General features: G+C 61.5%; 1 protein-coding gene across 4 annotated transcripts in view; it reads right to left on the reverse strand.

The window, feature by feature from the left end:
• The window catches only part of DLGAP4 (DLG associated protein 4), a 148,852-nt gene extending 134,714 nt beyond the window's left edge, over positions 1–14,138 (reverse strand). For all 4 annotated transcript variants that reach the window (XM_039563739.1, XM_039563737.1, XM_039563736.1 and 1 more), the window contains exon 1: positions 14,066–14,138. The gene's annotated coding sequence lies outside the window, so the exon portion shown is untranslated. The remainder of the gene's footprint in view (positions 1–14,065) is intronic.
• Between the last annotated feature and the right edge of the window lie 9,258 nt (positions 14,139–23,396).

Below are 23,396 nucleotides of genomic sequence, written 5' to 3' on the forward strand. Positions count from 1 at the left end.
CTGCCACCACTGCAGGGACAGCAGGAGGTGACCTGTGGCCCTGCTGCTGGGGTGCTCTGCTGGGTACCACAGAGAGAAATGAAAATGCCAAAACTCAGAAGAAAGCAGAGGGCTCATGGAACCTGAGAGGGGAGAGCAGTTCCTGCCGGCACCAAGAGGAGCCCTCATCCCTGACCCAAGAGCTCTGCTCCATGCTGCCACCCCTGTGTCCTGCCCAGGCTCCAGGGCGAGGCACTCAGATGTTCCTATTCAAACGGATTACAAATTACTGTCTGATCCACTAATTAGGACGGGAAGACGAGTGTGCTTCTGACCGTGCTGTTTAGCAGCCATTTAGAAATTGCTCTGAAGGCACCGAACGGCGAGGGGCCACATCTGCTCCAGAAGCCAGCCTGGGACCATCCCTGGGGCCACCCCACCGGCCCTGCTGCCAGCAGCTCTGCCCGACCCCATCCCACTCCCAGCGCTGGTCCTGCCCCGCTGCAGAGCCCGCCCGGCTCCCAAGGATGTCCCCAGGCCGTTTGGCTCCCAGCCCTGCTGCCATTACTTCGTATTTATTTAACAAAATTAAAACCTGCTTAGTGGGGCCAGTGAAGGCAAGGCAGACAAATCGGATCTGCTGCTGCTGCTGCTGCTGGGGAAGGGCAGCCTGGTGCCGGGCTGGGGCCACCTGTGCGGCCTTAGGGGCACATGGACCCTCCTTCCCGTAACTGGGAAGTCCCACCAGGGGCTGGGCAGCAGCACGAGCACCCCAGCTCCCCCTGACCACTGGTGACAGAGGGCTGGGTCCGGCTGGGGAAGGACTCCAAGAGGAAAGCCCTGGGCTGGGCTGGAGTCCCCAAGAGCCATGGGGTGCAACCAGGCATGGCTGTAAATCTGAGAGGAACCCCCTGCCCACCTGCCGGGCATGGGGGCAGCAGCCTGTAGGGTTTGGGTGATGCCAAGTGTGTGGAGGCTGCTCTGGACTCCTCCTTCAGGCATTGTCCAGGCACAGGACACTGCCCCAGCCCAGGAGGGGCCTCAGCCCCCTCCGAGCCCTCGCTGTCCCTGGCAGGGCCTCTGTGTCCCTGTGGCCTGTAGCTCCTTACAGGACCAAGCCCCTCTCTCCCAGGTGAGAAACCTCCTCCGGGTCAGGCAGGAGCCCAGGTGGGCCCAGGAGCCCCTCAGGAACAGCTCTACAGCCTTGGCCTTCCCAAAAGCCATCCTAGTGCTGGTCCCCATTCCCCAGCCTCACACCCCTTCCAAACCCACCCCAGTGATGGGCACAGAGCCAGGAGGCCCAGCTCCCTCCTGAAGTGCTCCAAGACTTTCCACGGGAGAGAGCACAGAGCCAGAAGCACAAACCACATCCCCAGGGCACCAGGGCAGGGATCCCCCTGCCCTCCAGGTCTCCCACCTGGGCACTGAGCCAGCCCTGGCACAGCCCTGGTCCAGCATCACCCAACACAGGATTGCAAAGCCACTGGGAGGGCAGAGGGAGGGGTGGGAAGCTTCAGCTACAGGTACAGGCACCCACAGAGGAGCAGCTTCACCACAGAGCCTGGCCCAGCCATTACTGGAGGAGTTACAGTGCCATTAATGAGTGCTTTCAATTTTAATGAAGTTAATCTACCTCTAAAAGCTCTTTATGCCCACAAACATATGATCTGAGAGAGAATAGGACCTGCAGCTACATTTTTACAGCACTTGAGCATGGTTTTTGCAGCCACCTATTTCCCAGCAGAGCAGCTGGGGGAAGAACACCCACTGACCAAACTGCAGCCCCTCCACTGTGCCAGTCACATGAGAAGGTCCATGGCCTTCCAGGAAAAGCAAGATTCCATGTTCCCATTATGACAAAACTTGGAAAACCAGCGAATTTCAGTGAAAAAATAGACATTGTCTTTTCTCAGCTGGGGAGGAGATGGTGCTGGCAGAACGAGGTGCTCAGGGAGCTGATGAGAAGCCCCTGCCCAGCACAGCCCCCAGGCCCCTGGGCTCTCCCTGTCCCCGAGTGGAGAGCCCATCCTGCCAGCCAGGCTCTCAGCAGGAGCTGTGCTGGGTCCCTGCCTGCTTTGCCAGCTGAGGATCATTTTTCTGACACCTGTTACTCCTGGAACAGGGTGCAGGTGCCCTGGGTTTGATTCTCTGGCTCCTTTCCAGTTTCCCCTTTCCCATCACTGGGGAAAACAGGAGAGTTGGAGCGTGATGTAAACCTGGGATGAACTCCTCAAATCCAAGGTCTGGATTTGTTGCTCCCTCGTCCCTGTGAATCCTGTGAGACTGCTCTTCCCCAGTGTGCCAGCAGCCCCCAGGGCAGCAGCCCTGCAGGGGAGGACAAACAGAGCCACCCTCCCCAAAAATGTCCAGCTTTGCAGAAACCATCCCATGGCACCGGCAGAGCCAGGGCGGAGCAGGAATGGCACTGGAGGTTAGAACAGCTCAAGGGACAGGACAGTTTTCCCCCAGGAGAGGCAGGCAGGGCTCTGAGGGCTCCGAGGGCTCTGAGGGCTCCGAGGGCTCTGAGGGCACCGTGCTGGGCAGCAGCTGCTCTGATCCTCGGGGAGAGGCACAGGAGGGGTGGCCTGGATAAGGGATGGCCTGGGGCTCTCCCTGGCCACAAAGCCCCCACCAGGACCCCCTCTGAGGGGTGCCTGGGCTGGGCCCAGGGCAGAGCTGAGTCCTCTCCAGCCACAGTGGTGGTTTGCTCTCCACATTCTGCCTTTCCAACCAAAAATACCTCTCCCTCCAGCCTGCCCCAGCCCCTGGCAGCATTGCCAATGGCAGGAGATGCCCTGTGCCATGGGAGTCCCCAGCAGCACCCAGTCCTGCTGCCACCCCTGCTCCTCTTGCCCTGTTCCCACAGCTCTGTCACAGCCTGGTGGGTCTCAGGAAAACCTGGGAGGTTCCCCTCCTACACTGGGGCATCACCGCAGGCTCCTCCTGCCACCAGCTTCCCCAAAGGCCACAATGTGCTGGGACTTCTCCTCATGGAAATCCTCATGGAAAAGGTCCCCATGTGCCCCCCAGTCGCAGGCAACCCCTTGGGGGTGACTCCCTGCCCACGGTGGGGGATGTCAAAGCAGCTGCCCCTCTCCCTCTTGCCCCTCTCCCTGCCAGGAGAACAGCTCTGAGACCCCAGCCCTGAGCCCCAGGCACACGGAATATCCCTTCACACCCCTCTGAGACAGGGAGGTTCCAGCAGCTTCCCAGCTCCAGTGGAAGCCAGTAGCTCAGTGTAAACAGATGTTTGTGGAAATAAAACTCCTTTTATCTTTCTCTGAAATTTGCCTCTGTCCACAGAGCCTTGGCTGCTCCTGCCATGGGCTCTGGGATGCTCCTGGAGCACCCACAGATCCACCCCAGACCCAGATGGGAGCCTGCAGAGGAATCCTGATGGACCTGGCTTGGGCTGAGCCCATCCCTGTGGAAGTGGCTGGAGGAATGGGGATGCCAAACACATTCCTGGCTTCTTGGCAGGGGCAAAAATGGCTGGATTTGATGGTTATGAGGTCAGAACCACAAAGCAGGAGTTCCTACAGAACCACAGAATATCCTGAGAATATCCTATAAGGATCATTGAGTCCAACCCCTGGCCCTGCCCAAGACACCCCAACAGTCCCTGGCAGCGCTGTCCAAACACTCCTGGAGCTCTGGCAGCCTCGGGGCCGTGCCCATTCCCTGGGGAGCCTGGGCAGTGCCCAGCACCCTCTGGGGGAAGAACCTTTCCCTGATATCCAACCTAACCCCGCCCCTGACAGCTCCAGCTGGAAATTCCCAAACAGCTACAACTCATCTTCTTGGGGATAACCAGTCCTGGAGGGTCCAGCGGATCAGCCCGGGATATGTGGAATGCTCTGGGGGGCATTCCCAGGGGCAGAGATGCACAGCCATGCTGAGTGCCTCAGGCATGGGCATCACTGAACCTCAGGACGGGTGTTCAGAAGGACAGGGCTCTCCAGAGGCAGAGCAGATGCAGTTTGGGGTGTTCTCTAACGAGGTAAAGCCTGACTCAGAGGGACCTCTCCAATCCCTGGTTTGCCTGTGGCCTTCGGCAGTCCCATGGCCAGTCCCATGTCCTGCAGCTGTGTCAGGCACTGCATTTGGTCACGCTGTCCCACAGGGAAGTGAGATGAGGGGCTGGCCTGGCTCCTGCCACCATCACCTCCCTGACCTTCTCCTGCAGGTCAGCAAGGTCCCCCAAAGCCACCAAAGCCCCAGCAGAGGAGAGGACACGTGGTCATCCAGCCTGGAGACAGCGAGGGAGGAGCCCAGCAGGCAGGGCTCCCTGCTGGAAGTGGCTCACCTTCGCTGGGACAAGCAGTGCCACCAAAGTAGGGCTGCGGGGCTCCCGGGGCCGCGGGGCACAGCGGCTCCCTCGGCACGGAACAGGGCGTCTCATCTAATTATATCAGCTGTGTCCCACAAAGAGCAGCTGGCAGCTGGGCTGCCCTATTTCCTGAGCCCTCCTTTGGGCCCGGCAGCGCCGCGCTGGCACCGCCCGGCCCCGGCCTGGCACTGGGATGGCCCCGCAGCCTCCGGCCGCAGCGGCTGCAGGAGGGCCAGCAGCCACATCTCCGCACCCAGGATGGCCCAGCACAGCCCGGATGGAAGCTTCCTTCTGGGCAGGAGACGCTTGCACGGGTCTGGGGCAGTTCTGATGGGCTGGTGGTCTCCATCCCCCCTCCAGACCGTGGCCTGGCTCATACTGGGTTCCTGACGGGCTGTGAGTGATCCCACCCTGCCACAAGGTCCAAACACCAGAGCGGCGTGCTGGGGACAGGAGCCAGCCCAGCAGTGCCCTCCCACAGGACTCTGGAGTTTGTGGCCAGGGCAGGTGTGTCCCCACTGCCCCACCTCCCACCGGTGCCCGTGCTGGAGCTGTGGAGGGCTCTGCAGCACAGAGAGTCCCCCAGCTCCAAATGGGTGCCATGGGCACCCAAACCTGACAGTGTCCTCACACCTCCTCCTGCCCCACTCCCTGCCCAGCTCCCACTTTCCAGCTCAGCTCAGCCCAGCCCCTGCCCCAGGAAATCCCATCCCCCTCAGGGCTGTGGTAGGATCTCAGAATCCCAGAATGGTTTGGGTTGGAAGGGATATTAAAGCCCATCCCATTCCACCCCTGCCATGGGCAGGGACACCTTCCACTGTCCCAGGTTCCTCCAAGCCCCATCCAGCCCAGCCTTGGATGCTTCCAGGGATGGGGCATGGATAGCAGCCCTGTGCCAAGATCCTCTGGAGGTGGCTGGAGCCATCAGAAGGTAAATGCCACCTCAGGCAGCACCAGGGCTCTGCCAGGAGCAAATTCCTCCTGCTCGTGATGGAACAACTGGAATGAGCACATTATACCGGGGTTATTCTCTGGCTTGGACAGTGCCAGGCAAGGGACTGGGCCGGAGCCAAGGACACTCAGAGCTGGTGGTGGAGGGGGTGACAAGGGGTCAGTGGGTCCCATCCAAAGTCCTCTGTGCTCACCTCCCAGAAACTTCCCTCTGGAGGTCCTGGCACAAGCCTCTCTCTCCTCATCTGGGATCTCTGGATGCTCCAGATAATCAGCAGCCTGTCCAAAGGGTGCCAGAGACCTGGCCCCTCTGTGCATGCTTGGAGATGCCCCTTGGACCTCCCTGGGAGCCGGTCCTGTGGGACCCCCTCCCTCCTTGCACCCAGCTCAGCCCTGGAGCCGCTGCCGCTGGGGTGCCGGTGGCAGGCGCAGTCCCGCTCCAGAGGGCTGGCAGGAGAGGGCTCCCCCAGCCCCATCCCAGGGAAACCCAGGGGCTGGGGAGTGGCTGGGGGCTGCCTGGCCCCTGCCACCCAGGGGGATGATGGTTTAATCCCCGGCTTATTTCGGTTGCTAGGTGATCAAATCATCCATCTGCTTGTGACGGGAAAGCGCCGGGAGAGCGCCGTGAGTCAGCCCCTGCCACAGGCAGCAGAGGGGTGCACTCCAGCCCACCCCCAGCCTGGCCCAGGGCCCTGTGTGCCCACGGGGTGCTCTGGCAGCAGAGCCTGCCATGGACAGGGGAAACAGGTCCTGCCTGGGGAAGTCAGGCTGCCATGGGGCTGGGGGCATCTTCCCACGTGCTCCTGGAGGACAGGACCCCCACGGCATCGTGGAGAGCACCTCTGAGCTGTGTCCTCACTGCACCACCTTGCACGAGGGGTTTGCCCTATTGCACTGGATTTTTGGAAAAAATTCTTCCCTGTGAGGGTGGGCAGGCCCTGGCACAGGGTGCCCAGAGCAGCTGTGGCTGCCCCTGGATCCCTGGAAGTGTCTAAGGGCAGGTTGGAGGGGCCTTGGAGCAGCCTGGGACAGTGGAAGGTGTCCCTGCCCATGGCAGGGGTGGCACTGGATGGTCTGTAATGCCCTTTCAACACTTTCAGTCCCACTCTGGGATTCAGTGATTCAATCCAGAGCAACTCTGAAGGATCAGATGAGCCCCACTTGAAGTATGGGCAGGTTTGGTGTCCCCCCCCAGCACAGTGCAGCCCCCCCAGCACCTTCCCCCTTCTGCAGGGACATCCCTAGCCCAGCACACTGGGAGCTCAGGGAAAGCCAACAGGCTGCTCAGGAGAGCAAGGCAGAAAGGCAACAGTTTGGGAGAAAATAACATTTTCATAAAGTGTTTGAAGTCATTTGGAGGAGGAAAGTGGGAAGGGAGAGGAATCAGTCTCTGTGTGTGTGATGCGTGCGTATGTGAGAGAGCGACAACAGGAGCCTCCCTCTCCGCAGAGCAGAAACCATCTCAGTTTCTCAGGTTTGGGAGAGTGTTGAGACACTGGGAAATTAAAGCAGTGCCCACAGAATGTGTTTGCAAAGTCCAGCTTCTTTGGTGAGGCACCACGTGTAGGTGTCACACTCATGCTGCCAGCGGGCACGTGCTGGGGACGGGCGCTGGGTGCGGGGCTGGGGGATGCCCAGGACCCCCGCCCTCTGCCACGTGCAGCCCTTGGGATCTGAAGGCCACCAGGGCCAGTGGACATCTCCTGTGAGATCCATGGGCCTCTGTGGGAGCATCAGTGGCCACCTCCTGCCCAAGGCAGCCCCGAAGGAGGAGCTCTGCACCAGGATGAGGAACACCGTGGATGGCAGATATGGGGCAAAACCATGGCAGAGCAGCTGGGAGCTGCCCCAGGCTGCTTTCCCTGCCTCCTGTCACTGCATGTGGGCAAAAGACCCCCTGACTGTCCCCTCCCTCTTCCCCCACACCCCTCGTGCTGTGCCGGGGGCTCAACCAGCACCGAGGCAGCCCTGCAGCATCCCAGCCCCAGTGCCCAGCATCCTAAATCCCAGGAGCTGGGCTGGTGGCCTCTCCGCTGCTCTCCACAGACCTCCCAGGTCCCCTGGCAGCTATCACGACTTCTTAGTGCAAAGAGACTCATTAATGAAGCGGAAAAGGAGGAGGAGGAGCAGGCTGAACGGTCCGTCCTAAGGGACAGTGCAGCAAGCAGGAGGAGGAGAGCGCTCAGCATTGATCTCAGGATAAGCAGCCACCCGAGAGGGGAACGACTGCCTGGAAAACAGCGGGCTGGAAGGGCCGAGGGCAGGCAGAGGCAGCCTGGGGGTGGGAGCCGTGCATGTGTGGGCAGGCAAGCAGCCCCCAGCATCACGGTGCCACCCGCAGCACCCTCTCCCGAGGCAGGAGGCACGGGGAGCCTGCAGCGCTGGGGGCAGCAGGGCTGGGCCCTGGGGACACCTGTGGCACCCACTGCCTGCCCTGGAGCTCAGGTGTGCCCGTCCTGCAGGGCACTAGCCCTTCGCTGTGGGCTGCAGCTCCCGCAGCAGCACCGGGAGGGCAGGAGGGAGGGAGGAGGGCACGCTGCGATGGGTGGGAAGGGCGTTTTCTGCGGCTCAGCGGTTCCCAGTTTCCAAGCTGGCTCTGCAAGGCCTGGCTGCCTGTGGGAAGCGCTGCCGGGGGGCTGGAGGCAGCCACTGACCCCCGGCCACCAGCCCTGGGCGGGCAGCAGCCCCAGGAGCAGGGCTGTTCACATCTCGGGTGGGCAGTGCCAGAGGCTGCCAGGGAGCCACAGGAGGGGAAGGTTTCCATCCCCAGCTCACAGCTCCAAGCAGAGGACAGGAGGCATGAGGGCGACAGGGGCACGTGGGCAGCAGCTCCTTGCTCTTCCCAAACCTAGGGAGCCCCAGAGTGCAGCAGCCTCCTGTCCCCAGGTCACACAGGGGGCTCTGAGCCCACCTGGGCTCCTGTGTGGGCAGGGGAGAGCTGCTGTCCCCTGCTCAGGGCTGGGGACAGGACTCCTGAGCCTGGCCTGTCCCAGGAAAGGATTGAGGAGCTCATGGGGAGCTTGGGTGTCCCACGCCTGCCCATCCCTTCTGCCTCATCGTGCAGGGCACACAACTTCTGGGAGCATCACCCCTCCGTGAGCATCACCCCCTCAGGGTGTGTCACCCCCTCAGGGAGCGTCACTGTCTGTGCTGAGCAGGGGCAGGACACACCTCTGTGCTGTGAAGGGCTGTCTGTCCGTGTCCCTCTATATATCCAGTATCCCGCTTGGAAAGCACAATCCAAACCTTGGCCTGCCATGAAATTGGTTTTCCCATCCCAGAGGCTTCTCCCCACAGCAGGCAGGAGAGGCAGGGAATGGTACCAGTGGCTGTGAGCTGAGAGCTGAGAGCTGAAAGCCGCTCCGTGCTCCAGCCAGCTGAAACACCTCTGAACACATCACTGTCACTGGCCTTTGGGCTCTTCCCAAACCAGCAGCAGTGCCCAGCTGAGACGGAGGGAGGGTGGGCTACTTAGAAAATGCCAAACCAGCCCTTTCTGATCATTCAGAAAATCACCTCAAACTGTTCAGAATGAGAAAATCACTGGACAAAGGACCTCGTCCATCAGCTGGATCTGCTCAGTCCCAGCCCCAGCCCCGAGCCCTGGCTGCCCCAGTGGTCCCCAGGGCAGGGCAGCAGGTCCCTGCCCCACCTGCGGTGCCCATGTCCAGGGCTTGCCCAAGCCCACGGCGTCCCAGCTGAAGCCCCGGAGCAGCCATCCCATCTCCACCATCGGTCAAGGAAAACAGCGAGGGAGCGTCACCTTCATTCCCGCAGTGAAAACTGTGCCATTAAAATCCTCTCTCCTATGACACACACCGAGCCTATTTCCGTAATAGTTTGGCAGGGGAATAACATTACGGAGCCTATAAATACCTCGTGGGGTGCTGCTCTGCTGATGGAGCAGCAGGACGGGCCCCTGCCCGCCCCAGCCCAGCCACCACCACCACGGCACCGCGAGGGGGAAGGACAGGAGAGCACGGCAGGGCTGTCCCAGCCCGGGGGACAGCGGGTGCCTGGGAGAGGACCGTGGTCAGTGGGGACAGAGCAGGAGCTGGGCAGGACAGCAGAGGGGACGGAGCTGAGCCGAGGGAGCACGGAGGTAAGAAAATGGTGGAAAGCACTGGCACCCTGAGCATGTTCCCAAAGCAAGCTGTGAGGTCCCTGTGGCTGCAGCCGAGGACTCTGCTCTGACCCAAAGCAGGCTGGCACACAACCGGCTCCTCTCTGTCCTCCCCATGGGGACCCCAGGCACAGAGGGGGTCTCACACCAGAGCAGGCACCAACGGAGGCTCCTCAGGGCACAAGGGGATGCCCTGGAACACCCCAGGGATGCTCGCTGTGGGTGCTTCCCAGCTCACCCAGCGGAAGGAAGCTGCTCCCTGCGGAGTCGTGGCCATCAGCTGGGCCACCCCAGGACCCAACATGAGGAATCAGTGACCACCTCCAGCACCTGCTCCTCTACCAAGGCCCGGAGGCACTGTGGGTGAAGAATATACCTCAGCCCAGCTGAGAGGGAAGCAGTGGGGAGGGGATCCAAGCCTCCCAGCCCCCAGCCAGGCTGTCCAGCCCCCCCTGGAATGGCTGGAGCCTGGTGCTGTCACCCGTCTGCCACCTGCCAGGGGAAATGGTGTGGGTGGTTCCTGCCCTGCAGAGACACACGGAGACAAACGGCTCAGGGATTGGGATATTAAACACTTGACATAAGGGGACTCTCACGATGCTCATCACAGGCCTTACCACTCCTCCTGAGCACAAGTGTCACCTCAAAGCTCCAGCAGAGAGATCAGCTCCTCTGAGTCCTCAGCAACAGCCCTATGGACAGCACGGGACATCCAGGGGACACCAAACCCAAAGGCAGCTGTTGGAGGCCTGAGGGAATGGGGTCCTCCCCTGTGGGAGTCGATCAAGGGATGTACAGAAGGGCCCACACATCCCAGGGACTGCAGAAGCCAGGCCCAGGGACATTTAACCATCCCACAGCCAGCAGAGTGTAGGTTTGGGGCTGCCTGTCTCTCTGACGCCCCATCCCATTCTCTCCCAGCGGGCATAAACCCACCAAGACCATAGAATCAGGGGATCAGAGAGTGGTTTGGGTTGGAGGGGACCTTAAATGTCGCCTAGTTCCAACCCTCTGCCACGAGATCTCCGTTACAGCTGTGGAAGCTGTGCTGTGCCTCCTTGCAGCAGCTCTGCTCTCTTGGCGAAGAGCTGCAGCCAGGCCTCAATTGGGCAAAGCTCTCAGGAAAGACAATTTTCCTGACAGCCCATGGTCCAGACGCACCAGGCAACCACAGGAAAGGCTGACATGCACGGGAGCCTTCCTGAGCAGAGCCAGAGCAGGCACGGGAGGGCTCAGCGTGGTGGGAACCTTCCCTCTACAACGTCTCTGCAGCAGGAAGGGGCTCAGCACGTTCTCTTGCACACCCAAAACATGGGGTCACACCCAGACACCACAGCAGTGTCCCTGGGAGCTGCATGGTTGGCATAGCCACAGTCTGTGCCCACAGAGGGACCCGGGTGGCAAGCCCAGGTGCTCCCAGAGCAGAGCTGTGAGCAGGTATGAGGTGAGGAACAGGCATCCACAATCCCTGCCACGGCGCTGCGAGGGAGAGCAGCACGTGCCAAGCCCGGGCTGCAGGAGGATGGTGCCAACCCCTGGAGTGTGGCTTCAGCTAAAATCTGCTGCGGGCACCCAGCTTTCAGCGCCTCAAACCTTGAGCCAAGGGCTTCCCCCCACACCTGAGCACAACCTTCACCTCTATTCTGCACAGAGCTAAACACACCCCCAAAACGAGAATAACAAGGCAGCCTCACTGCTCAAACTGACTGCCCCTGACCACCCCAGGGACAGCCTGACATCACCTGCAGCCCCTTTGCCTCAGTGAGTCCGACCAGAGCCCCCCTCCAACAGGCTCCGGGGGGGAGGTGGGCGATGCTCAGCCCACCGTGGGTGCCCAGCACAGCCCACCCCGCTCCCAAAGGGGGCTGTCCCGGGCTGTGGCGCTGCTGTGAGGGGCTGCCCACCCCAGTGTGGCCGGTCCAAGCACAGCCAGCTGCGGTTCCAGGCTGGAACCAGGGCAAGAAAAACCCCGCCAAGCTCCGAGTCAGCTCCCTGAACCCCATCCAAGAGCAAACGGGAGCCAGCCCAGCTCCTGGCAGCCCGGCTCTGCCTCGCCTGGGGCTGGCAGCGCTCGGCACGAGCTGCCGGCCCCGGCCTGAGCTGGGCAGCAGAACGGGGGGCGCAGGTGGCTGTCGGGGACAGGGCCCTCCCAGGGCCAGTCCTGGCGGGGCTGCTGCCCTGCTCCGCTGCCCTGCTCCGCTGCCCTGCGCTGCGGATGGCGAGGGGAGGATGCGGGCAGCGAGGAAGGCAGCTGCCATCTGGATCCAGGGCTCTCCATCTCTGCGGCGGTGGCAGCAGCGGCTCGGTGCTGATTGTGGGCAGATTAGAGGGGACACAGCGTGCTCATCCCGATCCTGCTGCGCTGCCACTAGCCAGGCTGGAAATAAAGCCTCGTTTTTCATGCAAAGATGCACAATGGTTAACAGGGAAAAGCTTGCCTGGGAGGCATGCAGGTAGCAAACCAATTTCCAAACGGGTCTCCAATTACTCCTGATGGTTATTCGATTTACATTTTTTTCTGGCTCACCAGATGTTGATGCTCCGAGGGTGAAATTGGGCCCAGCACGAGGGTGTGGGAAGGTGCAGGAGTCTCCTGCTGCAGAGTGGCACGTTTCCCTGGAGCTGCTCTGTTCCTCGCTGCTCGCAGCCGTGCTTCCAACCACACCGTGCGTCATGGACATGGAGAGGAGCGAGGGAGCCGGGCTGCTGCAGGCACCGGAGCCACATCTGCTAAGCCCACAGCTGGAAAAGCCCCATTTTCCTGCCGGCACAAGCAGCAGCCCCATGTCCCAGAGCAGGAGTGGCAGCTCCTAGCAGGCGACAGCTTCCTGTGAGAAGCCCTGAGCTGGCTCTGTGCTCTGCTTCCTCGGAGGAGAAGCAGCCGGAGGTGGATTTGCGAGGCTCCGAGAGTCCATTTTGCAGAAGTGCTCCAAGATGCCCAGGTCCTGCGGAGCGCCAGCCCCGCGCCTCTGCACGGACACGGCTGCTCCTGGCACTGCAGGTGCTGGCCCCACACCAGGCACGGGGTCAGGAAGGTCACCAAGGCTCTGCTCCTCAAAGGCATGTTGGTGCCAAACTCCAATGGAAACGACGGCAACAAGGCTCTAAATCCTGTTCCTGCCCGGGCCTTATCCTGGATTGGAGCTTCCAGAGTGCGTCATGGCAAAGGCCCACAGGAGAGTTTGTTATGTGGCACCTCTCTCCTGGAGGGGACTCGTCTGCCCTTCCAAAAGTCTAATGATAGTGCAATGACCCAACCACTACCCTGGGACTGATCCAGGCCCTTGCTGCAGCTGGAGGGGCACCGGGGGTAGCACACAGGGACAGGGACAGCAGGCACTGACCTGCCAGGCGCTGCCACTCGCTGCCAGCCAGCTCCATTCCCTGCCCGCTCCATTCCCCCCCCAAGTCCCACTGGCTCTGGACAGCCTGGAGCACCTTTACACGGGAAAACCCGCAGGAAGAGGGGTGAGGGTTGGGCAGAGGGGTGAGGGTCGGGCAGCTCTGCCCGCAGCCACTGCCTGCACACTGCAAACCATCCCGGCTGAGGGGAAGGACAGGGCACATCCCAGGCACAGCAAACACAAGCCGGGGCCATGCTCAGTGCCGGTGGCCACTCGTGGGACGGGGCCAGGTGCCCAGAGACCGCCGGGGCTGCAGCCAGCTCACACAGCTCCCCACACGTGCCTGCTCCCTCCATCACCCCTGTGCGTTCCCTGGCACACACCTCCAGCCCCACGCCCTGCACACCGCAGGGACATCACCACCGACCGCTGCACACGCGTGTATGTGACACGCACCCCCGGCGGGGCACACGCACGTCCAAGCAAGAGCACACACGCATCCAAAGGGAGCACAAGCACATCCAAGGGGAAGCACACACACGTCTAAGGGGAAGCACACGCACCCCGAGCGGAGCACACGCAGGCGCGGGCCGCGCACACCCGCACGCCCGGGCTGGGGGCCGCTCTCCCGCCCCGGCTCGCTGCGGAGGGCACGCACCGGGAAACGGGGCCACCCTCGCCCCGCGCCGCGGGTCCCGCAGCGGGTCCCCCGCACAGGCGCCGGGCCGGGGTTCCCGCACACGCAGATATTTGTGCTGCGGGGAGCAGCGAGGCAGCGGCGGGGCCGGGCTCTGCCGTGGCTCCCGCACCCTGCGCAGCCGCGGCCCCGCCACGCCGCAGCCCGCACCGGCACCGGCCGCTGCCCCGCACGGACACGCGTGGGGTGGGCTGGGCCACGCCCCCGGGGTGCTGGACCTCACACACACACACACACACACACACACGCACACACACACACACTCTGAGCCCGGTTGCTCCGCAGCCACTTAACTCCTTGTTGCCCGTTCCCGCACCAGTCAGCCCAGCCCTGCACCAGCCAGCCCCTTCCCGCACCGTCCGGACATCTACCCCGCACCGTCCGGCCATCCACCCCGCACCGCCCGGCCACACACCCCGCACCGCCCGTCCATCCACCCCGCACCGTCCGGCCATCCCTCCCGCATCAGCCAGCCCATTTCCGCACCGCTCGGACCTTCAACCCGCACCGTCCATCCCTCCATCCCGCACCGTCCAAGCCGTTCCCCACACCGTCCGTACCTTGGCCCCGCACCGTCCATCCCCGCACCGCCCTCCCGCCCCGCTCCCGGCGCCCCCGGCCCCCTCGCAGCCCCTCCTCACCTGGCCCGGCTGTGCGGGTCCCGCGGCGGGGCAGCGCCCGCTCCTCGCAGCGCCCCGGCGGGCTGGGCGGGGGGCCCGGCTCGGCTCGGCCCGGCCCGGCCCGGCCCCGGCCCCGGCCCCGGCCGCTGGCCGGCCCCGCTGCCCCCCTGCCCGCGGCGCGGTGCGGCCGCCTCGCCCCTATGCGGAGGCTCGAGCGGCACCGAGGCGATGCCCATTCATTCAGCTTGGCCCCCGCAGCCCTCCCCTTCCGCCCCGCGCCCCAGCCGCCTGCATGGAGGGGGCTGGCGATGCTGCAGCGGTACCCAGAGCCCCCGGAGAGCACAGTGCGGAGAGGAGGGAGGGAGAGGAGGAGGAAGGAGAGCAGAAGGAGGGAAGAGGAAAGAGGGAGAGGGAGATGGCTGCCCCCAAAACCAGAGCTGGATCTGGAGAAGACTCCGGGATTTCCACCAGGAAATCAGGGCAGGGAGTGGAGCGGGGCCGGCGCAGCACCCCCCGCCCAGCCCGGCACGGCAGCCTCCGCCCGGCTCCGGGGATGCCAAGGCAGAGGCTGGGGGCTGCGGGCGGTGGGCACGGCCCCACGCAGGGCCAGGGCAGGGCACGGCCCCCCTGCAGAACCCAAATGTCCCCCTAACCCAGGGCTGGCCCAGCCGGGGGGCACCAGCCACCCCAGCCAGGAGCTTGGCTCGAAGGGTATGGAAAGCTCGAGGGGCACCTTTTGATGGTGTTGCCAACCTGGTGTGCAGGGGCTGCAAGCTTGGCCCCACATCTGCCCTTTTTGCAGAGCCCAGCTTTGCTCTGATGGGGCCCTTCACCCTCACACACAGTAAGGACCCCCTCCAATCACTGGGGTCCTGAGCCCCAGGATAACATCCTGCACGCCACATCAAAATTTCTCAGTTTTTCCTAATCTGGGTCTTGCTTAACCCTCTGGAAAATAATCCACTGACCATCTGCCACGGTGAAATTCATTTACAGCCTCACACAAATTAGGCTCAACTGTTCACTTCCTGCTCCTCTTCTGCTCAGGGCTTTTGGTCACTCTGGTGCCTGTGTGTCTTCCTTCCCATGGGCTGGGATGTCCTTGCCATGGGCTGGGGGTGACCCTGCCATGGGCTGGGATGTCCTTGCCATGGGCTGGCAGTGACCCTGCCATGGGCTGGGATGTCCTTGCCATGGGCTGGCAGTGACCTTGCCAGTGCTGGGCTGAAGGGCAGTGCATGCTCCTGACATGATCTCGGATCTCAGGGTGCTTTGCTCCTGGCAGGATGGCATTCCCATGCCCAGCCTGCACAGGCAGGGCTGAGGAGCCTGTTTGGGGAACAGCCTCTCTCTCTGGCTGCCCTTGGAGGTGTGTGCAGGGCAGGTGAGGAGCTCTCATGGGTCCGGGCAGGACAGAGAGCAAGAGCTCTTGGATTTCCCTCTGCCAGGGAATCCCAGCCTGACCTCAGGCGATCCAGGTATTGATCCAGGTATTGGTGGTTTCAGAGGCGATTATGAATCCGTGGATTTTGCCGGTTTGGGATGCCTGGCCAGGGCTGCCCCATGGGTGCCAGGACTGCTCAGTTCAGTGAAACACCTCTGCAGTCTCTGCACCTGCGTTAGAGCCTGGCCTGAGGGGTGAGCACGGTGTGGGAGCAGCCACCATGGGGATTTTCCCATCCCTTTGCCCTGGTGCCGTTGCAAATGGAGAGCTGCCTTTCTGGGGAAGAAGCTTCATTCTCTAAGGAAAATGGAAATATACAGATTTTTTTTTCCTTCCTGTAGCAGATTCAGCAAAAGTGCAGCTGCCTTCCCAGTCCTGAATACAGAATTGACCATTCAGTTCATCCCTAAGGGGAAATGGCCCAGCAGAGAGGAACAACGAGCCCCACAGTGCTCTCTGCACCCTCCAAAGTCTTTCTCAACCCTGGCATTTTCCTCTCCCAAATTCCAGGGGTGCCTGGCTCCCTTTGCAGGGCAGTGAAGGTTTTCCTCGTGCTTCCAACCCCCCTCTCTGAAAGCCCATCAGCCTCAAAATGTATCTTTTTTCCCCTTAAATTGCAATTTGACAGGTTATTTGGCCGTGCTGGCCTGGGCACTGGAGGCGCTGGGACAAGCAGAGCAGGAGCTGGGTGAGTGACTCACTGAAGGGCACCCCAGTGGCAAAGGGCATTCCAGCCCAAAGGGATCCCAGAGCCCGGAATCTTTTGGCTGTGAGGAGCAACCCCTTTTCCATCATCCTGCCTGTTCCTGAGCCTTATGGCTGAAAGGACATGGAATGAAGGAATGAGTGATGATGTTTGCTGCTGATCTCACCGGGAGGGTCTGGGTGCTCCTCAGGAAAGTCACTCAGTGTCCTGAGCAGGCCAGAGCAGGTGCAGTGCCGGGGGGATGGAGCAGCTCTGGCAGGCTGCAGGAGCCCCTGCTGGGGTTTCAGTCAGCAGCCCAGCAAAGCCCGTGTGCAGGAAAGGATAAGAAGGGATATTTGGAATTTAGGAAGACATTTAGGAAAAAATTATTTTATAATATTTGAGAAAAAATTCCTCCCTGTGAGGGTGCTGAGGCCCTGGCACATCCCTGGGAGTGCCCAAGGCCAGGTTGGACAGGGCTTGGGACAACCTGGCATAGTGGAAGGTGTCCCTGCCCATGGCAGGGGGGGTGTAACAAGATGTTCTTTGAGGTCCCTTCCAACCCAAACCATTCTGGAATTCTGGGATTCTGTGAATGAAGGGCAGCTGGGAAGGTGTGTCTGTGAAAGAGCCCAAAGCCTCATTTCTCAGCTGTACAGGAGTCAAGAGGGGGCTTGGACACCTGCAGGAGAGCCACAGGCAGCTACAGAGGCTTCTCCAAGTGAAGACAAATGGTTCTCATTCCTGGTGATCCAGGAGGGAGAATCACAGGGGCCTAGGAAGAGGTGACACATTCAAGGCAAAGGGGAAATGATCTCTCCAGGAGCTGGTGTGGTGAGCCCTGGGCAACTGCCAGGCTGGAGAGCTGAGGGCAGCCCTTATCCAGTGGAAACGCCCCTGAGCCCCGGGGAGTGCTGTCCCTGAGGGACTGACACACCTGGGAGCAGTGGTGGGGAGAACGGGTGGGACTCAGGCGCAGCTGGGAGCGGGAAGCTGAGCTCGAGGTGGAGGAGAGCAGTGTCTGCCCAGCGGGGATGGGGGAAGGCTTGGGACCAGGGCGAGGAACTCTGCTCCCCGTGTGCTAAAACTGGGCTGAGGGGCTGACCCTGCACCGGGAAATGCCAGCCAGGCTGGCTGGGTTTCTGAGAGGAAGAGACAAGCGTGGCACTGCACGGTGGATCCGAGAGTCACCATAGTGATAGCGGCTGGAGCGGGTGGGCGGTGGGGATCAGCAAGCGACGGCTGTGAGAGGGGAGCAGGCTGCAGGGCACCCAGCAGGACAGGGAGGCAGGGGAAGGGCAGGCACAGATGACAAAGGCATGTAGGAAACAAGGGTAGGGCATCAGAGAGGCTTTCTAAGCCTTTCGAAGCGTGGCTGAATGTGTGGAGAGCAGGAGAAAGATCAGAGAGCTTTGAAACCTTTGGGAGGAGCCTGGGGACAGGACTCTGCTGGGCAGGTGGGACAGAAGGCAGGGACAGTGGGAGTGTGGAGGTGGAGGAGGAGGCCTGGGAGGTGGGGCAGCAATCCAAGGGGATTTCTCCAGGCTTAGAGATGGTTGTGCTGCAAACCTGAGGGGCCCTGGCACTGGTTGTGGGGACAGCAGAGCAGAGCTGAGGGAGGGTGGGATCAGGCTGTCCCCGTGGCAGGGAGCTGATGGTGTTGCCAGGAGAACCAGAGGGATCCAGAAGAGCCCCACCAGGGCAGCAGCGCACAGCAGAAGAGGGTGAGGGCTGACAAGTGATGGGCTCTTGCATCCCTGGGAAGGATGCTGTGTGGGAGGGCAGCCAGCTGAGAGGAGCAGGGTCCTTCAGAGAGGAGGAGACGGAAGCAAATCCCAAAGGAACTGTTTAGAGCTGAGGAGTTGCCTTGAGGTGGGGTCTTGCATTATGGTTTGCTCCATGGGCACGCAGAGTGTGTGACCCCCCTGCTCGCACTAAGGCCCTTCGATTTCAAGTTTCATCATGCCAGGGGTTTAGCTGGTGGTGGCTCTGCCGCCCACAGGACAGGCTGTGCCTGTCACTCTGCTCTTAGGCAGGAACAAGTCCCCTGGCACCGTGTTGCTGCTGTCTCCAGGGGTGACAGAGTGGGTCAAAGGTGACAATGGCCAGTTCAGCTGTAATGGGCCAGACCTTGCTGCCAAGAGGAGAAATGATGGGTCTGGCTCTGCCCAGGAAGCTGGGGAGGGACTGGGGGAAAATGTGTGGAGTGGAAGGTGAGAGGAGAAGCCACGACCAAGGAGGCAGTGCCCAGGGATGGACGCAGTGCCCGGGGATGGACACGGTGCCCAAGGGTGGACACAGCACCCAGGGATGGACACAGCGCCCAGGGATGGACACAGTGCCCAGGGGTGGACAAAGTGCCCAGGGGTGGACACAGCGCCCAAGGGTGGACACAGCGCCCAGGGGTGGACACGGCGCCCAGGGGTGGACACGGCGCCCAGGGGTGGACAAGTGCCCAGGGATGGACACAGCGCCCAGGGTGGACACGGTGCCCAGGGGTGGACAAAGTGCCCCAGGGGTGGACACGGCGCCCAGGGGTGGACACGGTGCCCAGGGGTGGACACGGTGCCCAGGGGTGGACACAGCACCCAGGGATGGACACAGCGCCCAGGGGTGACGCAGCGCCCAGGGATGGACACAGCACCCAGGGGTGGACACAGCGCCCAGGGGTGGACACAGCGCCCAGGGATGGACACAGTGCCCAGGGGTGGACACAGCGCCCAGGGGTGGACACGGCGCCCAGGGATGGACACGGTGCCCAGGGGTGGACACAGCACCCAGGGGTGGACACAGTGCCCAGGGGTGGCCACAGCACCCAGGGGTGGACACAGTGCCCAGGGATGGACACAGCGCCCAGGGATGGACACAGCGCCCCAGGGGTGACACAGCGCCCAGGGGTGGACACGGCGCCCAGGGGTGGACACGGTGCCCAGGGATGGACGCAGTACCCAGGGGTGGACGCAGTGCCCAGGGGTGGACACGGTGCTGAGTGCACTGAGCAGTGCTGGGGCTGCTGGGGCTGTGGGACAAACAACCAGGGCTGGCCCAGGACTGGGGGGACAAGGAGGAGTGAGTGAAGCCGGGTGAGGGCATTGCAGCTGAGCAGAGCCCAGAGCTCTCAGCCACACAGGGACAGGAACAGGGACATGCACTGACCACTTGGCACCCCCCAGACTCAGCAAGCTCTGAGCCCTTCCAGGGACATCCTACAACCTTCTGCACTTCAGGGTGCTGCAGATACCTCTGGAGACCGCTGAGAGGTGGAAGGGCAGAAAATCTGTGGTGGGCTGTGAGAGATGGGGGATGTGTGCCTGGCAGGTGCAGACATCCCCCTCCTCTCCACCAGGCACAGGACAGGCCTGCTTTGCTTTGCTCTCCTGCCCACAAATCTCTCAGAAGTCAACTCTTCCCCTCCCTGCTCCTCACTGAAGTCAAACACTGGTGAGTAGCAGCCTGTTAACGCAGCGTGGTGCCCAGAACCTCTGTGTCCCTCTGCCCCGCCTTGCTCCGACGTGGCAGCCCCTGCAAAGCCTGTTTCACATCAAGGAACCCTCTGCCACAGCAGCCTCTGCTGCCCTTTGTCCCACAGCTCCTCCTGACCAGGTTGTGGTTCATTCCAGGCCATGTGGCTCTGCTGGAGGTTTGAAATTCACTCTGAGGACACATGGGGGTTTATTCCATGGGCAGCTCTGGGCAGATCAAGGGGCTCTTGCCCTGCCTAGAGGCCACCAGCACGACTGAGGACAGATGTGTTCCATGCAGACAAAATGCATCATCTACAGCTGGTGAGATCTTGGGATAAAAAATGTCCTGTGCCCTATTCTTGGAGCACATGGAAATAGTGCTGAATACCCAGAAGGGTGAGAGAACTGAACAGAAGTCAGTCCAGCTCTCACGTGTGGAATGTTGGGTTCCATACATGATGAGCCAAGGAGCGAGCACAGGCGGGCTGGGAGCATCTCTGGTTACCTGCCAGGGAGGAGCACTGACGAGGAATGGGGTAAAACTGAAGGGAAGAGCTCAGTGAGGTTCAGAAGGAAGATCAGGCACTTAGGGAGCAGAGGAGCACCTGCAGCCACGTCAGGCCCGAGGAGGAGGCAAACAAGGGACTGCAGCTCTCCTGCTCCAGCCGGGACCTGGCCCCTCAGGGCAGGGCTGCAGGGCTGGAACCCAGAGTCACGGAATATCCTGAGCTGGAGGGGACCCCCCGGATCATCAGCAACTCCTGGCCCTGCACAGACACCACAACAATCCCTGGCAGCGCTGTCCAAACGCTCCTGGAGCTCTGGCAGCCTCGGGCCGTGCCCATTCCCCGGGGAGCCTGGGCAGTGCCCAGCAGCCTCTGGGGGAAGAACTTTAAGGGTGTTTAAGGACTTCCTTGGGAGTGTTTGCCATGAACCACCGTTGAACACGCAGACAGGGCACCAGTCTGTTCCAGCGTGATGTCTGCAGGTTTTTACAGCAGGAAACCATGGCCTGGGCATGAGGACACTGCTGGACATTGTCCAGCTGCTCCTCAAGAGCTGCCAGTGCATGTGGCATCTGCACAGCTCTGAGTGATATTCTGTGAGAAATGAGCCTGTACCAGAAAGGAAGAAGGAAATTAATAAGGCAGCTCCAATCTTCCCTCCACAGCTCAGGAGCTCCCGGTGCCGCTGTGCTCAGAGCACAGCCCGTGGGCTGGGGAGCAGCTTCACCGTGGAGCTCCAGCCCCTTCCCTGCCAGAGCAGGGCTGGGGGGCCCAGGGGCACCAGGGCAGGACAGGGGGATGTGCTGTACCCATCAGGATGGCCCTGAGTACCAGAGCTTTGCAGGGCTTTGTTCTTGGAGCCCGGCTCAAGGTGCTCCCCTCTGCTGCCAGCCTGGGCAGAGCACTGCAGGGAGGTGCTGCGGGCAGGGCAGGGCAGGGCAGGGCTCTGCCAAGAGTGCAGCGGGGCAGGGGCTGATGTGAGGCAGGAATCTCTTCCAGAAGGAGGAGATGAGGAGGAAGGTGGTTGCTGAGTAGGGATGAGGCAGAGCAGCGTGGCAGGACCCTCCCTGCGCTCCGACTCCTGCCCGTGTCCCCGCGGGCTCCAGGCTGTGGCAGTGCCAGCCCACACGCTCCTGTTTGCCCCCTGAACCAGGGGCCGCATCCTCAGGTGTGGGAATGCCGGGCTTGGCCCACAGGGCTCCTTCATGCAGGGGCCAGGCTGCAGCCCCAGAGCATCCCCATTCCTCTCACAGGGAATTGCATCCCCACGTTACTGAACTGAGCTCCTGCTGCTCCAGCAGCGCTGGGGTGATGGAGCCCTGGGTCACCACTGTGCCTTGGGTCCCATCCAGCGCCCCTGCCGGTGTCCCCTCGGCTGAGTGCCTGTGCAGGAGGGGCAGGCTGGCCCTTCCCGAGGCTGGGAACACTGACGCCGGGTCCCTCCATCTCACGGCGGAGATCAGCTGCTGGATGCTCGTTGCTTGGCAGCCACAGGCTTAGAAATGTCAATTTCTAATTAAAACCATGCACCCAAAATCTGCACATGCTCCCCAAAGCCCGGGATTTTGTACCCTGTTCTCAGCTGCGGGGGGCACGGCAATATCCCCCAGTGTGCCAGCACCTGGGAATGAGCCAGGGTTGTGCCAGGGAGGAGCCAGGTGAGGCACAGGCACCAGCTGAGCAGGAGGGCATCCAGCTAAAAAAAGCAGATGCCAGCTGATAAGAAGGGAGATCAAAGATGTGACCCAGAAGCAGGAGTGAGGAGCAAAGCCAGGGTGCCAGGTGCAGAAATGAGGGCAGTGGGATGGGAATCCCGTGGGGCATGGAAGTGCTGGGACCTGGACATGGGAATGAGGCCACAGAGGAGTGGGCAGCCCCCTCTGCCAGGGCAGTGCCAGCACCCAGGGCCAGCCAGGGCACGTTTCCCTCCCTTGGGGACACGTGTGTCCCTGGAGCCTGTGCTGGGCAGTGCTGCCTGGAAAGCACCAAATCCAGAATATTTTGAGTAGGGAGGGACCTTAAAGCCCATCCAGTGCCACCCCTGCCATGGCAGGGACACCTTCCACTGTCTCAGGCTGCTCCAAGCCCCGTCCAACCTGGCCTTGGACACTGCCAGGGATCCAGGGGCAGCCACAGCTGCTCTGGGCACCCTGTGCCAGGGCCTCTCCACCTTCACAGGGAACAATTCCTTCCCAAAATCCCATCCATCCCTGCCCTATTGGGTTTCCTTGTGCGAACTGCTGTTTGCAGTGCTGGGATCTTGTCTCAGGGTGCCAGGAACCTGGTCCCTGGTTCTGCTTTGGGCAGGGACACAGCAAATCCAGCCCCTGTGGCTCCAGAAAGAAGAAGGTAGCTCCGTGGTAAAGCCTAAGCATGAAAAAACTCAACCTCACTGAAAAGTGCAATAAAAGAAATCAGTGGTTTTTAAATCCATGTCATTGGATCACAGATTTGGAGAGATTAAAAATAAGAATTGTTGGCTTTATGGTGTCTGAACCTTTAGAGTTTGTATTTCTATGCTCTTGCTCCATGAGAATGACAACAAGGAGAGGGGGGAAAGGCACTGGGACCCCCCAGTGAAGCCCCCCTGCCAACGAGGCTGTGGCCAGCGCTGGGCTCACAGAAGCAAACAGCCTCACTGGGGAAGGGATTTTATTTTTTGAAGTTTGCAGAACCTCTTTTTAGCATTTTCTCACGGAATAATTCTGGGTTTCTGCTTCCAAGTGACATTCAATTTCCACATCTGAGCTGGGGATAAAATGAATATTTTTACAACCTGACTGAATTCAAACCAAAATGCTCAAAAAATGATGAAACTGTCATCCGTGGAGCCAGGCAGGGGTGGGCAGGCAGCTCCAGCTGCTTGATGGCTGGGGGGGTTGGTTTGCCCAGTTCAGACTGGAGGAAGCTCCAGTTTGCCCAGTTGGTGGCTGCCCAGTGCCCAGCCGGGGGTGCCCGAAGGAGATGGGCTCCGGAGCAGCCTCAGGGCACAGCCTGGGCAGGGGCTCTGCCCGTTCTGGGGGCTTTACCCGGTCAGATCCGCCGCCGTACCGGGCTCATCTCTGCCACCCTCTGCCTCCCTTATCTCCTTTCAGCTGATCTCAGGAGACATTTGATTGGCAGGTCATGCCAAACACATTTGCTTTGAAGTTTTCCCAGTTTCCTCGGAAGAGACTTTCTTATGAAAAGGCCCTCGCTGCCTGATTTCCCTCAGGGGGAGAGCAGAGCCCTGAGATGGGGAGGGCAGCAGATG

This window comes from Corvus cornix, chromosome 20, assembly GCF_000738735.6.
Source record: "Corvus cornix cornix isolate S_Up_H32 chromosome 20, ASM73873v5, whole genome shotgun sequence".
NCBI classification, from domain to species: Eukaryota; Metazoa; Chordata; class Aves; order Passeriformes; family Corvidae; genus Corvus; species Corvus cornix.